This window comes from Coenobita brevimanus, chromosome 50 (genome assembly GCF_032717465.1).
Source record: "Coenobita brevimanus isolate Jiangsu-jjx chromosome 50, ASM3271746v2, whole genome shotgun sequence".
Lineage (NCBI taxonomy): Eukaryota > Metazoa > Arthropoda > Malacostraca > Decapoda > Coenobitidae > Coenobita > Coenobita brevimanus.
Window position 1 is genome coordinate 27,402,193 of NC_137003.1, and position 6,205 is coordinate 27,408,397.

Below are 6,205 nucleotides of genomic sequence, written 5' to 3' on the forward strand. Positions count from 1 at the left end.
TGATAGTTGCACCCCTTGTGAGCATGGCAGCATCCGGATTGACTCAATCGGATATGTTTGTGTGAAGCTGCAGAATGTGGTGAATGTTTTTGGTGTATCCGGTAGACCCAGGATTCCGGGGGCTTGAATGATGAGTGAATGGAAATGTGGCCTATTTGGATTGGGCAAGTTTGTGCTGTCTGGACATTGCGACTCCTCACCCTGCCCTTGGGTGGGAAGGGAGGTCCGGATGCTGCTGCTGATGATGATGATACATTCATACGATGTGACAACAATGTTATTGAAACCACAAACATGTAACAGTTGTATAACAAGATGTAACTACAATTTCATAGCAACCACATTCATGTAACAGTTGCAATAACAAGATGTAACTACAGTTTTACTGCAACCACAATTATGTAATAGTTGCATTAACAAGATGTAACTACAGTTTTATTGCAACCACAATTGTGTAACAGTTGCATTAACAAGATGTAACTACAGTTTTATTGCAACCACAATTGTGTAACAGTTGCATAAACACGATGTAACTACAGTTTTACTGCAACCACAATTATGTAACAGTTGCATTAACAAGATGTAACTACAGTTTTATTGCAACCACAATTGTGTAACAGTTCCATTAACACAATGTTATGTTACAGTCACACTAGCGTAACAATTGCTTTTACACAATGTAACAACAATTGCATTAACACGATGTAACTCCAATTATGATACAACACCTTCAGTTATGTTACTTTTACAATATAAAATATTTCGCTTAATTAGCTTAGCAATTGATTGCAATGTGTATATGATATTCATTAATATATTATGACAATATTTACTGTTGTTCGTACGACAATGGGCGTGACCGAGCACTATGTAGGCAGAATATGTTATAACACAATACTATATGTAACTACGGTATGTAGCTATATAGCTTTAGGTAACTATATGTAAAACAGGTAGTTATGTCTGAAGTTCTCCAGGAAGAGACAACTACACATCCCCTAGCCTAGACTAATCAAGAATACCAAACACCGCTGATCAGGTGCCAAAACATGACCGACACACACACATACGGACATACTTACGCACACACAGTTTAGCCAGAAGCTAGAGGGGGATATAAGTCCGATATCACATGTCGACAGAGTTAGAAAACCAGAGACAGCACCAGGGAGAACCAGAGAGAGCACCAGAGAGAGACGGCCAGGAGAGAAGGAGAGAGGTTCCAATAGAACAACAGGGAGTAGGAGAGTAAGAATCAAGTAGGAGGACAGCAGCCAATACAAACTGCTACTAACCATAGACAGGTCACGCCAAGCTCTTTACTTTTATTCAAGTAAATGTCTCACAATAAACTCCATCAACCCCAATCTGCCAATTTCATCATCCCACTTGTAATACGAAGAGGATAACAGAACAGAGAAGGCTTAAACTGATATCTCCTACAACACTCCCATTAACGATACAACCAGATAACCTTCTCTATCTAATTTTTTTTTTTTTTTTTTTTTTTTTATGTGTCCGACTCTGGGCATAGGCTTCACAGCCTGCTATCAAGGCCCAGCAGTCCTCCTACATACCATACACCTCTACATGTCACCACTTCGGCGCTAACTCCCACCGTCCATATTGAATACATGCTAGGGCTGTCTCATACAGGACTGGTGTATTGGTATTAGCGGGGGTATTTTTACGACATGTCGGCGGGTCTTCTGGTAGATCAGTAAAGCCTGATTTAATGAAATTCAAATCCTTAAACTGTTCCCTGCCCCAGCCGGGATTCGAACCTGGGTCCGTCAGGACTGCAGGCCACCTCTCGGCTGCGTCTATTAACAACCCCACTACAGCACTCGCACTATACCAACAGAATCACCACACCTCACCACACCATCGGCTCACACTACACCAAGAAAATTCCTATACCTCACCACAACCCACCACACCATCCGCTTACTTTACCTCACCACACCACACCTTGGGCATCTGCTGAAATAGCCTTTATTGTCCCGAATCTATGACTTTCGTAGCTGTTACCATTCTGATGAAGTTTTAATGCACGATATCTTATTCTTACTTGTCTTGTTAAACCCCATTGTTATACAGCAGTGTTTAAAAGATTAGGATGATACAAATTCTCCAGAGGCAAACCCTCTCTCCAACGTTAGAATTTGCTAACCATGTCACAGATGTGGTAGCAGCAATAGCAGCAGCAGTATATTCTAATGAAGGAGTTAAGTAGGAACAGCACCAAACACAACATGAAGCTTTACTATCTGTCCACGTTAATGACTCAATAACTCAAAAACTATACTGACTAACTGTGAGAGCCTTCCCTGCATGATATGTAAAGTACCTGTAATTTTGACCGGTATCCTTTATGTCACTATCGTCTTCGAAAGTACTGAAAGGAAATGAAGCACATTGCCATTAATAATTAGCATTTAAGCTTGCATCGCTCACATACGAACCAAATTTTGTGTCATGTTCCGTGTCTCTTTGCGTATTTTTTTTTCTTATGATAGAAGAAATGTATCAGCGGCATTCGTCCCCCCCTCCCCCCCAAAAAGTGCAAATATGTTCATTTTGAGATGACTGGTGGTGACATTTTAAATCCAGGGTCAGCATCTGTTCATTGCCTTTTCGTTTAGCATCAGAAATATTATCTCCAAAATACTTTCGAGTAACAAAGGACCAGGCATGCAAAAGCCAAATACACCTTTAGATAATAAAAAAATATAAAGTTCATTCATCCTTTAAAGAGAGGGTTTGAAACTTTCTTAGCTCATTTTTGCCTAAATAGTGTTGGTAGTGGCTAGCGAACCCAACACCCGAATATAAACACACACACACACACACACACACACACACACACACACATTCTCTATAGATTTACTAACGTGAGAAACATTTGCAAATTTGCAAATGTTTATTCGCACACAGAGTCGTGTGAATTTTGAGGTACGTTACTTGCACAATCTGCATTGTGAAAACTTTGCTGGTTTCAGTGATGCGGGGGTGGATGTGAAGCCATATTTACTGGCCATACTGCTGATACTTTCTTGTGCTATTTTGTTTACTTTTCCTGTCAGTTTCAGCTAATAGTGTTTATTTGCACTATGTGTCCCACTTTGGATACAGGATTACAGGACCGTTCCCTTAAGCGCCGAAACCCATCTACGTACCAAAACCGTTCATGCCACCAATTCGGGATTAATAACCAATGTCAGTTTTGATTAAATGCCATGCTGTATCACTCAGGTTGGTGCATTGGTTTATCGTAGATCTTTTTTGTACTCCACAGCTTGATGTGGGTGAGCAAAACACCATTTGTCTCAAGACGGATTAAAAGGAAAAGCAGTAAGTACTAATTGAAAGCGTCGGTACGAAAACATTTTTACAAATAGCTACGGTAATGTTTTATGGGGAAATGGGATTATTTACTCGCATAGTACTTATGGGATTTGTTGTGATATTCTGGGTTCTATAATCTCCTGCCATACAGTAGGTTTGGTTATGCACGTTGAGGCGTGTTGCTGAGTCTCCTATGAAAGTGTGTTCGCCAGACTGGTGCGTGTCCCTGCCTTGGGTTCATGTCGTGTCATTTGAAACAAAAGACGATCTCTTACTAGTTATCTTCGTCCGTCAGCTATAAATTTTTAATATAAACACATGCATTATCAATATAAATGCTATTCCCTTCATCCCTTGGCTATAAGATTCTCTCTCTCTCTCTCTCTCTCTCTCTCTCTCTGAACTGGGGCCTTACCTTTCACTGGAATGTAGTCAACAGAACCTTCATCCTATGTGCACCCTAACCCACTATTGCAGTAGTCTTTCAGCGCATGCCTTATATACCACTGGCTTTCCCAGCGTCGATCAATCTGTGTGTGTGTGTGTGTGTGTGTGTGTGTGTGTGTGTGTGTGTGTGTGTGTGTGTGTGTGTCTGTGTGTGTGTGTGTGTCTGTGTGTGTGTCTGTGTCTTGAACTCACATTCACACTTACTTTCGTATAGGTGTATTATTCTGATATCTTTCTCTCTCTTATGCGAGAGCTCGGTTTTGTATTCACTGATGTGAAGATTCAAGAACTATTGAGGTAAAATTACCCTAGAGTACGGATCATAAACAAATATTCGGTTTTATTTTCTTATTGTATGTACATGTATTATAATAACAAAAAAGTATCACCTCATTTACTGCAGTTAACATTCTGTGCCACTGGTGGAATATTCCAGTATGTTAGGCAGTCAAAAAGCCTCTGTACACTTGAAAAGTATGATGTAATGAGTGAAATAAAAAAGAAAATATATCCAGAATTCATTTCAAACTAAAACATAAGATGTCTGTATATTTGAAAACAAAAGCACAACCAAATTTTACATTAACTTTATATGAAATGCCCTTATTCAATTATAATAGCTAATAATATGTCATATCCTATCTAGCACTATGTATGTACAAGCACAGAGACTTCTTGATTACACTATGTAAGGCAACCTGCGAAATAATCCACAAATATTTATAAAGCGCTATGATACAGGATGGTATATAGCTTTAGGTAACACTTTGATAAGTCCATGTGTTGCGGAATTAGGCCACTCTCATATGCATCAGACTGATATAAGGGATGTTGTGTTATGCATTCATTTATTTTGTTTTTACAGCGCAATTCATCCACCAGCCACGCTGTCCTTCCCGCATCTCGGATTAAGGGGGTAAATGAAGCCTCTTCAGTAACACACTTTTATCATGATCCTCTACGATGAATGTAAATATGTAATCATGGCGTCATTATAGACTGTTCCCTGCTTTTCCTTGCCTGACTGCTATTCCCTTACGTTGCCTTACTCGACCTGCCATACCTGTCGTTGCCATACTCTTCTCTTCTATGCAGTGCATGTTCTTCATTGCGCTGACCAGGCGTGCTGTGTCTCGCAAAGCACTGCCTATCTTTCCCTGCCGCATCTATCCTGTCCTGCATTATTCTGTCCTGCTCTGCCCTGTCTGATTTGCCTTGCCATTCCTATCCTTTTTTCTCTGTCCTCTATTGCTTGCCTTGTCCTAGCTGCCGTTTCTTGCCCTATACTGCTAACTGTGGCCTGTCTTTCTCCCTTCCCCTGCTCTGCCGTTTGGATGCTCTATCCTGTCTTGCCTTTTCCCACCATGACATACCCCGCTGTTTCCTTCATGCTCTGGTTTGACATTTTTTTACTTGACCCGTCCTGCCCGCCGAGTCTGCAGTGTTCTATCAAGTTCCGACTTACCATGACTTGCTCTGTCATGCCCTGCCCTGTCCTGGCGTGCCCTCTCTACCCTCTCTGGTTCCGTTTTGCTCTGTACTACCCTTCCTTGAGTTACTTATCTATCTTGCCCTAACCTGTATTAAACTACATAATCCTGCATGGTCTTGAGCGTATCTACCCTACCATATCCTGCCTGCAGTATGCTATCTGTTCTGCTATGTTAGATTTAATTAAGAAAAACCTACACTTAGTTTGATTAGTTAAAAAATCATGATGTTACATACGGTTTGAGATCCATTTAATTTCGAATTAAGAGGCCTATAACGTCTTGGACTGAGTGTATATAGAAACATTCTTATTTACATAGGAGTTCATCTGTAAAGTTTAATCTCTCTCTCTCTCTCTCTCTCTCTCTCTCTCTCTCTCTCTCTCTACTTTTCTGTGGATCTCAATTAAACCTACAATATCCCAACTAATGTTTTCCCATTCAGTCCTTAACTTATCAAGTTTGTAATCTTCTGCGCTGCTTCTTACATTGTTTGTTTAGATCTTCGTGGATTTCAGTTTGTTTAATATCCCAGTTTCTAATCTGCCAAAACAATGCCTCCTTACTTTCGGTGGCACACTGCCCCTAAGCACAGAAGACAATCCGTTGGACGTTTAGTAGATAATCCAACAGGAACCCCCATCAAGTCATTCGCAATATAATTCATGTTTGGTTTGGAGGATTGTGGCGAAATAATCTCACACTCCTGCCATGCAGTTTCTGGTGAGATGTAAGTTTTGTGCCATCTTATTCATTATATTCGGTGGAGTCCTATATATCTATAAGGGGGCCCCTGGTCTACGCCGTCCAAGACGGTACCTCGTATATCTACAAGGCCTTCCCGTATCCGCCACCCGGGGAAGCCCCAGGTAGCAGTGCGGTCTTGCCCCTGGATATATATATATATATATATATATATA